The sequence below is a fragment of the Melospiza melodia genome, chromosome 7 (genome assembly GCF_035770615.1).
Source record: "Melospiza melodia melodia isolate bMelMel2 chromosome 7, bMelMel2.pri, whole genome shotgun sequence".
NCBI classification, from domain to species: Eukaryota; Metazoa; Chordata; class Aves; order Passeriformes; family Passerellidae; genus Melospiza; species Melospiza melodia.
In genome coordinates this window covers 18,244,131-18,262,186 of record NC_086200.1, presented here as the reverse complement: position 1 = coordinate 18,262,186, position 18,056 = coordinate 18,244,131, and positions in this window count along the sequence as shown.

Below are 18,056 nucleotides of genomic sequence, written 5' to 3'. Positions count from 1 at the left end.
CCAGGAGCACCTTGCCTACTGGATTCCCAGAGGACAAGAGCTCCATTACCACCACTGGACCTTGAGAGAAAGACCAGACCCTTCTACAGGATCACTGCTCTGACAGAACCACGTTCATCACTCCAACAGGACTGCACCCACCATTTAATGGGACGGCTTCCACCACCTTGACCAACAGGGTGTCAGGTTATATCCTGACTCTGTCAGTTTAAGGCAGTGTTTCTGTATCATTGCCTTGGTCCTAATTTTCTTATTAAATTGTAATTCTGACTTAGACTTTCCTTCATGTTTGCCGTCAAACCAGTACAAAACTCAATGTGCTCATCCCTTGTTTTCCTCCCAAAACAAAATTTCCCATTCCCAAACCTTCACCTGATGGAGGAGAAAGCTGTGAGTAAGAGGAAGATGCCCTGGGACACCCAGGAAGTAAGGAGGAAATCAGTGCTCCTTTCCCCCTCTCTCCTGCTCCATATTACAGCCCAGGTCGGCCCCCAGCTGCAGGACAACCCTGGTGCCAATGCCATCCTGCCAGTGATGCACTGGGGGGATCTCCTTCCCCTTCCCTCTGGCACGGAGGCAAATCCCATCCTCTCTTTCTCCTTCCTTCCCCAGGTAAGGAGCTGAGGATGGAGACCAGGGAGGAAAAATCTCCACATCAGAACCTTGTGAAAGAGGCCATTTTGAGCGACTCTAGTGCAGAGGAGTCCAACATGGAGGAAATGCCACAGAGATCCCACAGGAGGAGGGGCTCCAAAGCCAGCCCAGGATTCTCTGAGGAAGAAAGAACCACCCAGAGCCAGGAACGGGGACAGAACTTTAGGCAGAGCTCAGAGATGGTGGTTCATGTGCAGCTTCATGATGGGGAGAAGCCCTACAAGTGCTTGCAGTGTGGGAAGAGCTTCAAACAGAGCAAGCACCTGGTCAGCCACCACATGATCCACACCGGGGAATGGCCCTACGAGTGTGGGGAATGTGGGACGGGCTTCAGCTACAGATCCACCCTTGTGACCCACCAAGGCATCCACACTGGGGAGAGGCCCTATGAGTGTCCCCAGTGTCAGAAGAGGTTTCACACCAGCTCCAGGCTCCTCCAGCACCCACAGATTCACTCGGAGGTGAGGCCCTTCTGCTGTCCTGACTGTGGAAAGGGCTTCAACCACAGCTCCCACCTCATCAGGCACCAGCGCATCCACAGAGGGGAGAGGCCCTACCAGTGCGCCACATGTGGGAAGAGGTTTCACACCAGCTCCCATCTCCTCCTGCATGAGCGGATTCACACTGATGAGAGGCCATTTTGCTGTCCTGACTGTGGGAAGGGCTTCAAGCACAACTTCACCCTCATCAGGCACCGGCACATCCACAGTGGGGAGAGGCCCTTCGAGTGTCTCCAGTGTCAGAAGAGCTTCACCCAGAGCTCTCACTTGACAAGACACCAACAGAGCCACCAGTAAGGGAGGCCCTGCAAATGCCCCAGCTGCAGGAACAGCTTCATGCACTGCTCTATCTTCATTACCCATGGGAGAACCCACACTGAGAAGAGCCCTTGTGATCCATTTTCCCTGTGATCCATGCTGGGAAGATACCTGCCCGTCGTCCTGCCCCTGCCCTTGACATGATGTGGGATTGAAGAACATGAGGGTCTGGCCATGGCCCTGTCATTACATTCACATATTGCCAGAGGCAGGAAAGAAACTCTCTATGTCTCTTTCCCTGAGGAGAGGAGGGCCCTTTCCAGGCAGGGGGAAATACATGGCCAGGAAGAGCCTGCTGTTGATGTTGTAGTTTTCCCTGTAAATAGCTTTTCTTATCTCTTCTGTTATCAATATTGTTTCTGTTCCATTTTTTCCTAATCTCGTTGCTGTTCCCAATAAATTGTTCTTATCCCAGCCCGGGATCTTTGCCTTTCGTGCTTTCCATTGGAAGCAGGATGGCAGTGAGGGAAGCGCAGTTTTAGCAGGAGCAGGAAATTGGGGAATCCCATTCCTGAATCCCGGCCCATGGAAACCGAGCATCCCAGCTGGTCCCAATCCTGGTGGCCATGGCAACAGCCTTGGGAGCGGGTCCCTGGCTGGGGCTGCGGGAACCTCTTCCCTCTGGTGCCCAGGGACAGGAGTGGAGGGAATGGCTGCAGCTGAGTCGGGGCAGGCTCAGGTTGGATGTCAGGAAAAGGTTTTTGCCCAGAGGCTGCTGGGGCCCTGCCCAGGCTCCCCAGGGAAGGGTCCCAGCTCCAGGGCTCTCTGAGCTCCAGCAGTGTTTGGACAGCGCTGCCAGGCCCAGGCTGGCATTGTTGGGGTGTCCTGGGCAGGGCCAGCAATTGGACTGGAGGATCCTGATGGGTCCCTCCCAGCTCAGCCAATTCTGTGGTTCTGGGATCCCATGAGCCTGGGGATGGGGCTGCCAATGGTTGCCGTGGAAACAGGCTCTGGCTGCAGGCCTGAGCTGGTGTCCATGGCAACCACCCCGGCATGGGGTCTCCATGGAGCTGCCAAGGGACTGACCATAGCAACAGGGGACTAGGGATGGTTGCCATGGAAACTGACCATAGCAACAGGGGGCCCCTGATGGTTGCCTGCTAAGGATCAGATTTGTCACAGGCCCTCACAGGGGTTCCATGGGGATTTCCAAGAGTCTCCAGGCTGTTCCAGAGCTGGAATGTCACAAGCACAGACAGGGGCTCCATAGAGACCTGCCAGGGCTTTCTGGGGATGGTAAAGAGCCCTGTGGTCAGAGGCAGTCACAGCCATTCCATGGTGACATCCCAGGGGACCTTGGGCTGCAAAGGCACCGATCTGTCACAGGCACTCATGTGGGCTCCATGGTGACATCCCAGGAGTCCCCTGGCTGCCAAAGAGCCAGGATGTCCCAGACACTCACAGGGGTTTCTGTCATGGGCACAGTGGGAGCTTCAGGCAAAGTTTATTTGAGAAGCTCCTGTTGGGTCACAAGGTGCAGAAAGGATCCCCAATAGCCCCCATAGATCCCCAAATGTCACTGTTGAGTCAGAGATGACACAGACTCGGATCAAAAGGCTAAGGGCTAAAAAACAGCTAAAGGGCTGTTTTTTCAATCCTCTTCTTTTATAACTTGGTTTGCTACAGGTGGACCTCACTGGTCCTTTAATCAACACATTTCACATGATTGGCCAATTAAGACAACACCCTTCAGTAAACAAGTATTTGGAAAAAAGCCAACTTATTACAAACATTGTCAGCTAAGTGTTTATTCAAAAATCCACTCGGATAACACCATTTGTTGTTTGTTTTATGTTGGGCTTTCTGGGGACTCCCTGGATGGGGGAAACCCTCCTATAGCAGTTCTGTGCCAGGTAAAAGGAGATGCACAGGACTTTTTCAGTCTTCAGCTTCTTGTTTATTGCTATCTTATCTAACGTTTTGCATGCTGTGCACACCAGGCCTGCATGCTGGGAAAACACCACAAAATGGCTCTGAAATGTATGGTTTCAAGGTCTTTTAAAGTTGTCTCATCCCATTAACTCCTAAAACATATGTAATTTCTACTTATCTACCAATAACTCATTCCTTGACTGTCCACATAACCTCTGCACTGTGCTTTCCTTGACCAATCACCCAATCACCAACACTTCAGAAAATGGAGTAGATGAAAAAGAAGACAGGGACTACACCCCAATTCCTCCATCTTGCTTCCTATCTACAACATACTAAAAATCCCAAAAACCTAAATTTCTCACCCAAGTGACATACTATACTACTGTCTATTACCTATTTAACACTTTGGTAAATTCTAATCTGCCTCAAAGTCCTGGAAGTCCTCTCAGTGGGCAAAGTTGAAAGGAAGTGTTTCTCTGGGGCTCAGGACCCCTCAGAGCAGACAGAGAAATATTCCCTGTGCCTTGGATTCCCACACATTTAACCTAAACCCCTTTAATCCTTGTCATATGAAGTTACCCCAAAATGCTCCAGGTAAGTAGGATTAGAAGGGGAAGAAATAGAGAACAACAGAAAGACAGAAGATCCATAGAAAGAGACGCACATAGGTACCAACTGCTGGGGTTCCAGCATTACCAACAGAGGAACCCCAGGAGAAGGCAGGATCCAGACCATGGGCTGGCCTCCTGCTCTGGCTTTTAACCCCCTGGGCCTTCATGGGCCTGCCCCTGGGGTAGGACTGCCAGTTGCTTGTCCAGTAGCTTGTCAAGGGTAGCACCAGCTGCTAGTGTATGATTGATTGATTAACAGCTGGGCTAATCAGAGCTGGGTTAACATCACCCCCTGCTGTGTGATTGACAGCTCTGCCAGGCCAGGGGGGCAGGGCTCTGTTACACCATAAACCAAGGCCTGACCCGACCCTGGCCCCAAAGGGCATTCTGAGCATCCCAAGGTGTCTGGGGACATCGATCTCATCCAGCCTCTGACAGCAACCACAATGACACTACGGAACCTCATGGAGCCATGGGTCAGTTGTGACAATGTGGGTCCAAGGAAACTATGGTGAGACTGTGGAATCTAGGAATCATTGAATCAAGGAGACCACTGTGCAAATCTTGGGCCCTATGGAAGTAAGGATCAACAATCAAACTGTGGTTTGACTGTGATTGATTTAAATAGAAACAAGGAGCCATTGTTTCACAGCAGGGCTGCGTGGGGCCAACGGACCCCTGTGACTGTGTTGGGGCTCATGAAACCAAGAAGCCATTGTGACATTGCCAGATCTCATGGAATCAAGGAGACCATTGTGACAGTGTTAGGACCCATGAAGTCAACGGAGCGTGGAACAGGTCTGCCTGGTTTGGCCTCCTGGAGGCTGTCTGACAGGTCCCACTGAATTTGACAAGTCAAGGGCCACTTCTCATCTGACCGTGAAGCACTGGGGCTCTGGGCTTTTCTTCCTATGGAAAAGAACTGTCTTTCTTGGCTCTTTTTAGACTCCCATGTCTGAAATGAGGATTCCGCCTCAAAAAATCCCTATATCCAAGGGTCTCTCCCAAACAAAATCTGCTCATACTAGTCAAGTCTGGCTAGCTTCAACCTCTGGTGACTGCCTCTCATCTGCCCCGGGTCTCTGTTGTTTCCTTGCTATGGAGACCACTTTGACATTGTGGAGTGTTGTGGAGCCAAAGGGCATTGTTATACTATAGGAACTTGTGGAACCACGGGGATCATTGCGACACTGTGGGTACCATGGATCCAAGGGGCCATTCCATGAGGCACTGTGGGGCCTCATAGAACCAAAGGAACATTGTGAACCTGCAGGGTCCCATGCTTCCATGAGGCCATTGTGACACTATGGAAGTTGTGGAAACAAGGGGATCATAGTTGCACTATTGAGCCCCAATGGAACCAAGGGGAAATGGTGACACAGAGGGGCTTCATGGAACCCAAAGACCATTAGGACACCATGGGGCCTTGTGGAACCATGGAGTCCATTAGAATCCTTAAGGACTTGTGTAACCAAGGGGCCATTATGACACCTGAGGGCATAATGGAAGAAAGGAGCCATTGTGACACTGCACACAATGTTCATGTTCCCTGTGGAACCAAGGGAACATGAAATAGGTATGGTTGCATTGGCCTCCCAGGGATCATCTGACAGGTCTGGCTGACCTTGGAATGTGGAAGGCCACTCCCATCTGCCCCTGAAACACTGGGGCTCTGGGCTTTACTTTTTATGGAGAGGAACTGTCCATCTTTTCTAGGTATCCAGGCCAAAATTTGGATTCTACCTCCAAATTTCTGTGTATCCAAGGATTGCTGCCGGACAAAAGCTGCCAGGACAGACAGGTCTGTCTGGTCTTTGATTCCTGAGTGCTAGAACTCACCTATTTTCCAAACACAGGAAAGGGCTCTGTGCTTTTCTTTGTATGGAAAAAGTCATCCTTCTCCAGGCACACGTCTGAAATTAAGATTCCACATTCCGAATTTCAAGTATCCAGGAGTTGCTCCAAGCAAACCTGCCAGGACAGACAATCAGGCTTGCCTTGGCCTCTGGTGGTTGCCGTTCATCAGCTCCTGAAACATGGGGGCTCCGTGCTTTGCTTCCTATGGAGACCAAGGTGACATTTGGGAGCCTCATGAAATGAAGCAGCTGTTGCGACACTGCACAGCACCATGGATCCAAGGGAGCATTGTGACACTGTGGAGCCTCATGGGACCAAGGACATGTGGCTCTGTTGGGCCATATGGTCCCAAGAGACCAGTGCAAAGCAGTGATGCGGTAGTTAGCCCAGCTGTAACTCAGAGTCAACCAGATTTTACCCTGGAAGAACTGGGGGCGAGTTTCAAGCCCTAACAATCATTTGTTTAACTTAGGCTGAGCTTGAGAGTTCCCCCATAAGCCTTTAGTGTTGTTATGCTAAGTTGTCCAAGTTCTCCTCCCTTATTGGTTACTTGTTTCCCCTATATGGTTATTGTTCTAGTGTGTTCTACTCTCAAGTGTATATATTGTTGCTTCGCCTTTATCTCAGGTCTTTGAATCTCACCCCTCATACTGTGCTCGACTTCTCCATGTTAATTGTTTTTCACCTTGCTACTAAAAGATCTTTTAGGGCAACTGCATTGATCCTGCTTGTAGGATCATCATGGGGTAAGACGGTTGGGACAGACAGAGACAAGAGATGTCTGAAGCCAGGTCTTGGAAGCTGTGGTTTATTGCATAGGGTGTGGGTGCAGGGGCCTTGTTTGGAGCTGCCAGCCACAGCTCGGAGCAGGCCCGAAAGAGGAGCTCAAAAGAGGCGCCCAAAATGGATGCCCAAAAGAGGAGGGGAGTTCCCATTACTATACAATAAATCTTCTTCTGTGCTGTATATTCTAATTTTCACTAACCAATATAGTACAAGATACAAATTTTATAGCATTTACATACAGGCTATAAGAATCATTACATTACCATACTGTGTTACATTTTAAACCCTGAAAACTACTCTTTGGACTCCTTCTGACAAGCTAGTAGGGTCTGCTCTGACCCTTGGACTTGTCTTCAAGCAGAGGGTATTGTTTCATCAAAAGAAGATTACCTTCAGCTGGCCATACCATCGTTTTCCAGTTGTCCGGTAACTAAGGCTTGGTATCTCAAAGCTTGCTTTCATTTCAATCTCACTTATAGTTTCCATATTCTCAAAATCTTTTGCCAGGCAATCATATTTAGAAGGCCTTCCTGTTTCATCTTCCCCAGCATCTGCTTCTTTTCATTTTCACCACCCTTGCCCTGAAGCTGGGGAACCAGAAAGGTTTGTCACAGCCACCCTCATTGCAACCTTTGGCGCCCAAACAGGGACCCTGACATTCAGTCATGTCAGCTGGGGTTAGCTGATGGATAGGCCAGTGCTCCTCGGGATTTTGGATTGTGCTGGGCCAGCAGAGTCATCATTGCTTTGAGGGACCTTGGCCAGGATCTCCAGGGACAATGATGGTTGCACCTATGTAGGATTGCAGGTGGGTTTGGGGAAAGGCAGAACAATTATTGCCCATTTTGCCACTGTGTTTTTACAATATGCATCCACATCCCTTAACTGATTTGGGGTGTTCCAGTGGCTCTTCCACCTAAGGCAGAGAAAGAGAAAAATGGGCAGCTGGAAGTCCAAAGTAGAAAGGTGTGTATATGGATGCTTTAAGTTAATTCTCACTGATCATGACCAAGTATCTTCAAAGAACAAATTAAAATCAATCGTGAGGTGGATCATTAAAAATTTTCCAGATGCCCGTGAGCCTGACTGTCCTCCCTCCATCTTGGCTCCTCCACTTCCTGCTACCACAACCTTCTATTCTGCCCTGAATGAACTCCAGACTCTACCCCCAGAACTGCAGGTCATGCCCCCACTGTCAATCATTACACCTCCACCCTGGGCCATGCCTCCAGAAGACCAGCCCTGAATTCTGCCATCCTAAATCCAGGCCCTTCCTCCCCAACACCTGACAAAATGGCAGCGCCATTTACATCACCCTCTGGCAACAATATAACCCTATGCTCAAGGTACTAAGCCCAACTGTCACACTATTTCTAATCCAAATAATTCTCCTCCAAGTTATTCTTCCTCCCGAGAAGACAGTTTGGATTCCCCAGAGCCACCTCGCCCCTCACCCCCAGAAGATCCCTAGGAAAGGATCTGGAAAGAAGCAGTTAAGGAAGGAGACTGGCAAATAGTCTCAAAACTCCTTGTGGCCCCTGTATGTTATGAAAGAAGGGGGCAGAATCCCAGGTAACAGCCATTGGTTTATGGGGAAATAAAGGAGCTGTGTAGGGCAGGTAAAGACCATAGGAAGGACTTATCTTGTTTTAATGGCCTGATGAGGGCCATGGTTAAAGCACATGTCTTAACTCCCTATGATTTAAAATATATTATGACCATGTTGTTATCACCTACAGAATACACCCTATGGCAAGGGGGATGGAAGTGTTTGCTGAATCAATTAATAGCAGACTATGCTAATAATGAGGCAAGGGCAGAATTGACAATCAACCATCTAGCTGGAGAAGGACAGCAAAGCCTACGAGACGATCAATCAGTAGGTATCGCCAGAGAAGTATTGAAAGATACCAAAGAGATGGCTTGGCAAGCTTTAATCCAGGTATTGGATGGTAGCACTCCCAATTTGGACTAACTTGGGTGGCTGCAGCTAAAGCTTTAGGACAATTAGACCATCCTGGGTGCCTGTAAAGTAAGCAAACCAATGCTACCTCCCTCACATTGAGTGGCCTGGTCTCAGAGACAGAGACCATCAGACATGCCACCTTGCAAAAGAGAGATAGAGTTTTTACTCTGGGCACATGGGCATGGCTGTGTAGACTCTGAGGGCATGTGTTCCATGAACCTCTCCAGCCACAGCGAGTCAATCCATAAGGGCATTCAGGTACTGAAGAAAGGGTTCAAGAAGCTTCAAGTGGAAAACAATGACTGGGTCAATAAACTCTTCCAATCCAAGGGACTAAAGGGTTGGATGCTGTCTAGCTAAAACAGGACTATTCATTCTCTTAGTGGTTGTTGCTGTATTGTTAATTGTCCCATGTTTGTTTGGATGCTTTTAGAAAGTCTTACAAAATTCTTTCAGTTACATCTTTATTGTAAAACAGAAACGGGGAAGATACCCAACACTGGCTCCTCATGGACTCCTTGGAAAAGAGAACTGGAAGCCAGGATGGCACAAAAACCTCTCAGAGACTCAGTTTGGGAAGGAAACACATTAAAATACCTAAAAGTATTCTTAAATCCAAAAAGTATCTTAAAAATCTTGAGTATCTTTAGGCATTAATGAGCCCCACTGAGTGTCAGTACAAAGCTCTCAAGGGACTCGTTAAAGCAGATAATTAGGGCCATGATTGCACAAAACTCTCACAGAGTCTGTATCAAAAGTGAAAAACCAAGTACCTTAAAATAACTGAAGTACCATGAAGTAATAATGAGCTCCACTGAGTGTTGTTACTGACAAAGCCTCTCAAGGGACTAATTACAGCAGATAATTGGAGGCCATGATTGCACAAACCTCTCAGAGACTCCAAGGCAAAAGCCAAACCCAAAGTCCTTTGAAAAACCTGCAGTCCCTTCAGGGAGCATTAAAGACCCCCCAGGGCCATTCATGAGCAAGGCTCCCCAGGGACTCCTTCCAGCAGATCCTTGAGGCCACTGGGATGTGGGCTAGGGGAGGATGCTGAGGGCAGGACAAGGGACTGAGTGCCCAGCCTGGCTGGGGCTGTGCCAGGAGGCCCCAGTGCCTCAGGACAAGGTGTCTCATCACAGCCCTTGGTGGCACAGACCCTGCTGTGCCCCAGGGCACCAAGACTTGGTTTCTCTCTGTCCCCACCCATCATCACTGCCTGCAGTTCTCTGCTCTACCAGGGGCCTGGGGACACTTTCTCAGTTGTCTGGGGAAACTTTCTCAGTTGTGTCCCTCAGTGGGACCCATTAAAATTCCAAGAAACTTTGGAGTTGGATTCTGACTTATAGTTCTGGAGAAGTTTCTTCAGCTCTCTCTCAGGGACTGATGTTCAGAGCCTGAGCACAAAGCCCCAGGGGCTCATTAAAGTCCTTGTGCTCTGTCTGTGCTGATGAGCTGGGCTGGGCTCCTGGCATAGAAGCAGCTCCTGGAAACAAAGAGGAGCTTCAAAAGCACATTTCTCTTGATGAGCAGCTCTTCTTCCAGCCCAGCAGGGCTGGGGCACTGCCTGCAGCCACCCTGGGCACAGCACAGAGGCACAGAGATCTTCGATCAGTCAGGGCTGGGAAGGTGCTGAGAAGTGCCTGGGGCAGAATCACTGCCAGCCCTTGGCACAGGAACCTCTGGCTGCAGGACAATGCAGCTGCAGCTCCTGGAGCCATCTCCTAAAGCTGGAACATCCCAATGCCTACAGACTCTGTGAGTACAAATCTGGGTATTTTTGGTGCAGGGGACGTGAAATGCTCATGAAACTCTGATATGCTGAGGGGTTCCAATCAGTCATAGAATATTTCCAAGTCAAGGATTTTAACAAAAATGAGAAAATTTCCTAATACTTTGAAATCAGTTTCCTGCTTTTGGAGAATGGCAGGGAGGGGGATAAATATTAAAGGTAGGTTATGAATTATTAATTATGAATTTTGACAAGTGTCTGAGACATCTGAACTGTTACTTTTGGTGATTATAGAGTCACAGGAGATCCCTAATGTGCTTTCAGTCACTCTGCCCATGGACAGCACCAGCGTCACCTTTGCTGGAGCCAACAGACTCAGTCTGAGCTGTCCTTTCTCCAAGCTGCAAACAGAACATGCCCCCAGCCAGTGCCCTGCAAACAGGCCAAGGAGAGGGCACAGAGATTTGGGGTCTGTGAGTGCTGGCAAGGAGAGATCAGGTACAGGGAGACACCTGCAGGAGGAAAATCTGCAGGAAGCAGAGAAAAGATCAGGCAATGAGAGAAAACAAAACCCAGCAATGCTGTGGCAGGGAGAGATTAGAGATGTGCACAGGACCCCTCCAGTGCAGCCCCTCCCTCTGAACAAGCCCCCTCCCTCCTGTGCTCCAGCCCAGCCTCTGCCCTCAGGGCCGGGGCTCCAAGGCGTGCAGCCCCTCCTGTGCAGGCAGAGCTGCAGCAGAGCCGTGGGGCAGCTCTGCAGCCCTGGGCCCAGTTCCCTCTGCAGAGCACAGGGCTGGGAGCAGCTGCCGGGCACGGGGGCGTCTGGCAACGGGCACAGCTGACTCAGGGTGACGCTGTCCCCAATGCCTGGCTCTGGGCAATGCTGTCAGTGCAGCCAGGGAAGGAGCTGCATCTCCCTCAATCCAATGCCATCATAAGGACACTTGGAAGTGTCCCTGAGATTTCAGTCCAAGCTGGGAGATCCAATTCAGGATGCAAACCTGTCCTAGAGCATCTCTGAGTTATAAGATTGATGAGGAGATGCAGAGGTGTTGTGACACTGAAAATGCTGCTGGGTTGGTGAAATGAGCAATATGAGGTTTTGGCTTCAAATGTGGAGCTGGGCTGTGGTGGATCCATCTGCTCTCACCAGGACCTGGTGACATTATAGGGGAATCATTGGAATGTGACCCGCCTCCACCTGAGAAAGGTTAAAGCCCAGAGAAACTCTGAACAGGTCAGAATGAGAGACCATCTCCCCTCACTTTCCATTCATCACTTTGCCTCACAGAATGCACTATGTTTCCCTGGGGGCAGCAGAAATTCTGAGGCTTTCTGATATCCAAGAACAGCAGAGAAAGGGAGAAGCTTTTTAAAAGAACCCCAGAACTCCAAAAAAAAAAAAAAAAAAGAGTGTGTGTGTCTATTCCAGAGAAGGGTATATGGGAAATGGCTTTTATTTTGGTGAGAGGTATCTCCTCTAAATCTTTGCTGTCCTTTCTTCATTAACAGGTCCCCATGGCCAGCGGCAGCAAATGTCCAACAGCAGCTCCATCAGGCACTTCCTCCTGCTGGCATTGGCAGACACACGGCAGCTGCAGCTCCTGCACTTCTGCCTCTTGCTGGGCATCTCCCTGGCTGCCCTCCTGGGCAACGGCCTCATCATCAGCGCCGTAGCCTGTGACCACCACCTGCACACACCTATGTTCTTCTTCCTGCTCAACCTGGCCCTCACTGACCTGGGCATGATCTGCACAACTGTCCCCAAAGCCATGCACAATTCCCTCTGGGACACCAGAGACATCTCCTACACAGGATGTGCTTCCCAAGTCTTTCTGTTTTTTTTTTTTCTTGCAACAGAGATTTGCCTCCTGACCATCATGTGCTATGACCGCTATGTGTCCATCTGCAAACCCCTGCACTACGGGACCCTCCTGGGCAGCAGAGCTTGTGCCCACATGGCAGCAGCTGCCTGGGCCAGTTCCTTTCTCAATGCTCTGGTGCACACAGCCAATACATTTTCCCTGCCCCTGTGCCGTGGCAATGCCCTGGGCCAGTTCTTCTGTGAAATCCCACAGATCCTCAAGCTCTCCTGCTCCAAATCCTACCTTAGGGAATTTGGGCTGCTTGGTGTTAGTGCCTGTTTATCATTTGGTTGTTTTGTGTTCGTTGTTTTCTCCTATGTGCAGATCTTCAGGGCTGTGCTGAGGATCCCCTCTGAGCAGGGACGGCACAAAGCCTTTTCCACCTGCCTCCCTCACCTGGCCATGGTCTCTCTTTTCTATAGCACTGGCACATTTGCCTACCTGAAGCCCCCCTCCATGTCCTCCCCATCCCTGGATCTGGCCCTGTCAGTTCTGTACTCTGTGGTGCCTCCAGCCCTGAACCCCCTCATCTACAGCTTTAGGAACCAGGAGCTGAAGGCTGCAGTGTGGAGACTGAAGACTGGATGGTTTCAGGAACATTAAACTGCTGGCCAGTATTTGCAAATCACTTGTAATAAAAGTAACCTTTAATACTTCTTGTTAGTTTCATTTTGGAGGTTCTTTGTCCTTGTTTAAAATTTTAAATATTTTCTACAAAGTGATGTCATTGTTTGTGCATACTTGGTGTTGCCAGTGCTGCTGCCGTGGCCCTGTCCCACTGTCCTGGTGGCCCTGGTGTTGCTGCAGGGCCTGAGTGCTCTCGGGGCCCCGGCACAGCCCTGGGGATGGCAGTGCAGGGGCTGCAGTAGGGACAGGCCATGGGCACTGCTGGGGCAGCGCTGATGCCTCAGGCCAGGCCCTGAGGGCTCCAGGCTCCTTGCCCAGGCTCTTTCAAGAACACACCCAGGCCAATGCTCAGCACAGAAACCCCCGTGAGCAGTCCCAGGCTGGCCGTGGGCAGGCTGGGGGCAAACAGCATGGCTGGGGCAGATGGGAAGGAGCAGCAGAGCAGGGGTTGATCCATCCCCAGTGCGCTGCACAGCCCAGGGCAGCGTCCCAGAGCATCCTCATGGAGCTGCCAACAACATCCCCCCTCTGCAGCCCTGGCCTCTCCCCCAGCTCACACAGGTGCCCCATCCTTGCAGGCACAGACACGGCAGCACTGGCTCAGCAGCCCCTGTTTGCACTGCACACAGCAGGGGGAGCACACCCATGCTGTTGGTGTGGGGATATGAACCTGAGGGAGCACAGATGCCATCAGCCCCTGGGGCCAGCAAGGGCTGGGGGACACCAGGGAAACCATTGAGCTTTGTCCTGACTTCTGCAGTCAGCCAGAAAGTTTGTTCCCATCAGCTGGGAGTTTCCTGTCCCACTGCAGACGCTGTTGCTCAGAGCCAGGGCAGCCTGGCAGCCACCCCCAAACTGCCCTGAGCATTTCCCTTGCTTCATCTTTGCTTTCTTTACTCTTCCTGATACAAATTTCTTCTAATTCCCCACCCCAGGGGACCCAGAACTAGACACAGCACTCGAGGTGCTGCCCAACCAGTGCCCAGCACAGGGGAAGAATCATTGCCCTGCTCCTGCTGGCCACACCATTCCTGATGCAGGCCAGGAGCCATTGGCCTTCTTGCCCACCTGGGCACACTGCTGCCTCATGCCCAGCCTGCTGTCTGTCCATCAGTCCTTGCAGGTCCCTTTCTGCCTGGCTGCTCTCCAGCTGCTCTGTCCCCAGCCTGTAGTGCTGCAGGGATTGTTGTGGCCAAATTGCAGGACCCGGCACTTGGACTTGTTAAACCTCACCTTGTTGGATTTGGGCCCTGGATCCAGCCTGTCCAGGGCCCTGTGCAGAGCCCTCCTACCTCCATCCTCTATCAGATCCAAACTCACCCCCAGTTTTGTGTCATCTGCAGATTTGCTGATGTTGGACACAATCCCCTCATCCAGACCATTCCATGCAGACACTGGAATCCATGCTGGCTTGCTCTGACCCCTTGGCCATCCTGTGGGTGCCCTGTGATGGCACTCAAGGTGATCTGTTCCGTAACCTTGCCGGGCACCAGGTCAGGCTGACAGGCCTGGAGTTCCCCAGATCCTCCTTCCAGTCCTTCTTGGGGATGGGCTCACACTGGCACCTCCAGTCCTCTGGGACCTCCCTGCTGAGCCAGCTCTGATGGTAAATGATGGAGAGCACTTGGGGACCTCATCCACAGCTCCCTCATCCCCCTGGGATGGATTCCATCCAATCCCACACACCTGTGAGCATCTGAGTGGCTCAGCAGGTCACCAACTGCTTCCTCCTGGATTCCAGGGGCTGTTCTGCTCCCTGTTCTCATCTACCAGCTCAGCAGAACCCTTGTCCTGAGGACAGCCTGCCCTAATATCGAAAATTGAGAGAAACAAGATGTTAAGTATCTCTGTCTTCTCCTTATCTTTAGTTTCTATATTCCCCACTGCATCCAATAAAGAGTAGAGCTTCTCCTTATCCCATGTTTTGCTATTAATTTAATTGTGGAAACATGGTCTATTTTTTTTTCACAGAAGTGGTCAGGTTAAACTCTAATTGAGCTTTCACCTCTTGACTTTTTTTCTGCATGACTTCACAACATCCTTAAACATTTCCTAAGCTGCTTGACCTTCTGTCCAAAGTTGATGCACCTTTTGTTACCCTTGAGTTCCCACAAAATCTCCATGGCCAGCCAGGCCAGTCATTTTCCGCACTAGCTCATCTTTTGCCACACTGGGACAGGCTGCTCCTTCCCCCTTAAGATTACTTCCTTGAAATATGTCCATCCTTCCTGGACCCCTTTGTTTTTAAGGGATATTTTCCTTCAAAAAATCAGGACCTGATTTGGTACTCCCAAAATCAGCATCCTAAACAGGCCAAAGTCTACCCTTCCAAATTCCATTGTAGAAGTTTTGTTGCTGCCCCTCCTTCTTTCACAGAACATTGAAAACTTAATTATTTCATGGTCACTGTGCCCCAGGCAACCTCTGAGCACCACATCTGCCACCAGCCTTTCTCTGTTTGTGAACAGCAGCAGACAGAGCTTTCCTTGGCATTGGGAGTGCTACGAAAATCTTGGTGAAACAGAAAACTCCTTAACCCTAATGTAGCATTAAGAAGCAGCATTCTTTATTCAGCAGGATGCATGGGGGAGAGTTCCTCCCAAAGCTCTGCATGCTGACCACAGGAAAGTTTCTGACTATTTTCTGTATTTTGCACACATATTCATTGATTGTCCTGGACTAAACATATATATGATAATCATTTTCCCAAAATCAATAACATATTTCCCCTCCCCTTTATCCATGTGTTCTTCCAGACCCTGGGGGTCTCTCTGGTGGTCCCTGGTGGTCGTGGACCCCAGTGTTCCTTTGGGTCTGGCTGAGCTGGCAGGACACTGAGGCTGGTGAGCTTCCAGTTCCCCTTCTCACAAAATGGGCATTATGTGGTTTCCATAGGCCTGGGGTTGTGGAGAACAAGCTCCAGGTGTGAGTTCACCTGGCGGAGACAATTTATCATCTGGTTACATGAGGACACAGAGTGGGCTATGACATCATAGACTGCCTCTGTGACATTACACAGCCAGCTGTGACATCACAGATAGGCTGTTCTATCACAGACCATCTGTGGGGCATTGGAGAATGGGCTGTGACATCCCAGCAGGGCTGTGTCAGGTCACTGGGTTGGTCACTCTGCCCCAGATCCTCCTCACAGTTTCTCCCAAAAAGTCCAATGCTGTTCGTGCCCAGCAGGGTCCCTGTCCCCCGGGATCCCCCCGGCCCACCTGGAGCCACAGCCTCCACCAATGGATGTTCCACAGGATCCACCCCAGAGCCAGACATGGGGACAAGGGGCCAGGGCTGTGTGACCAGGACATCAAGGACGGGGATTATCCAGGTCACTGTGGCCTGGGTTGGGTTGCCCAGGGCAGGAAAGATGTCTGGCAGCTGAAGTAGGGTCTGGGAAGGGCCTCCAAGGTGGGGCTGGAGCCCTTGGGCTGTGAGCAGAGGCTGAAGGAGCTGGGCTGGTCCAGCCTGGAGCAGGGAAGGCTGAGGGGCTCCTCATGCCAGCCTGGCAGTGCTAGTGAGGAGGGGATGGAGAACACAGAGCCAGGCTCTTCACCAGGGGGCCTGGTGGGAGACAAAAGCCAATGGGTGGAAGGGGAAAGAGGGGAGATCAGCCAGGACAGGAGGAGATGAAATGAGTCAGGCTGGTTTCAGCATTTCCTCACCACCAAGAGCAGCCTGACCTCCCTTTCTCCATCCACCACTGACAGCTTTGCAAATCAGGAATCGTTTGAGCTGTTTTACACCCACTCCAGGATGAACATCCTGATACCAGGACTTAATTGTGTTTACATCGATCATAGAACCATGTTTGTCTAAATAATTTTAGTATGGAAATCAGTTCTGGATGGTGCACTCATCAGATACTGCTGGGAGGTTGCACATAGCTGTGATTGCTATTAAATTGTATCCTGTTCAACTATGATCTGTTGGCCATGAAGAGGAACTTTCTGTGCCTCTGAGTCTCACCAGTTCCTGACCCCCAAAGGACAAAAACCCTGATGAGCTGTGCTTCCCACTCCAGTGGTGGCACTTCCACCCTCCTCCATAGCCAGAGCAGAGCTCCCTTGTACCAGAAAGTCCCTGGCAATGGAGGGATGAAGGAAATAGGACAGGCTCTGTGGATCAGGGGCAGGGCAGAGCCAGGGAGAATGACTTGTGCTTTTTACAGCGCTGTGCCTTCCCTTGGCTTTGTTGGCTGACAATAAATGAACATCCCGCTGTGTCTTGGGAAGCTCCTTCTCCAAGGAAAGCAGGTGGGAGCTGGAGCCAAGGAGCTGAAAGCTGCAGGTGCAGCCTGAGCTGGAGGGAGCTCAGATTTGCACAGGGCTGCTCTGAGTGCCATGGCTGGGATGGGGGAAATGGTGGGGTGGGGGCAGGGACAGAGTCTGATTGATTGTCAGCCATGAAGGGTCTTGATTTTTATATTTATTCAAGCTGCATGAGGAGGTACTTGGATTCAGTGTCAATTGGAGATTGCACATATCAATGAATTAACAGGAAAAAACTCTAAACCAGATCTAAAAAATATTTTCTCACTGTCTTTTAAAATATTATGTGTTCGCTTGGAATATACTACTGAGATCTACTTAACTACAAATTATTTGGAAACTGAAATCAAATTATTCCCAGAGGCTTGGCTTGTTAAAGTGTTCTGAATGTTAATGAGCCCTGGGACACTGAATTGCTGCACTGAAGAGCTGAAGGCTGAACAAGCCTCTGGAGCAGGAAAATTCAGCAGCAGCCTCCAAGGTGCTGAGGATGTCAGCAGCCCCCACTGAGGCCATCCCTGCCCAGAGACCGTGGGGGAATGGGCAGACAAGTAGAGCGTCCCTGGGGCTGGGGCAGCACAACTCAGAGGCAGCAGCGGCTCCAGCTGGGAAATGGAGTGTGGAATGTGGCTGGGAAAGCCCTGCCTGGGCTGTGTCAAGCAGGACACACAAGCCCTGACTCCCCCCAAAAGCTCACTCAAAGAGACATTTTAGAGGAATTACAATTGTTTGTCTCCTCTGAGTTAAACTCACTGGAGAAATACCAGCAAGAGATTCTCAGGGGCTCAAAAGAAAAAAACAGCCTTTATTGAGAACTTTAGACAATGAGAGAAAATTTGGCAAATGGTTTATTATGACATTGTAGTGGTTTTGGTTTGGTTAATTTAACATTTTTCCCATCTTGAGATTTCTTAATTAATGTATTGATGAGTGTAATGGGTTTTAGTGTCAGTTGGTTTTTTATGTATTTATTTTGTTGTGAGATAGGATT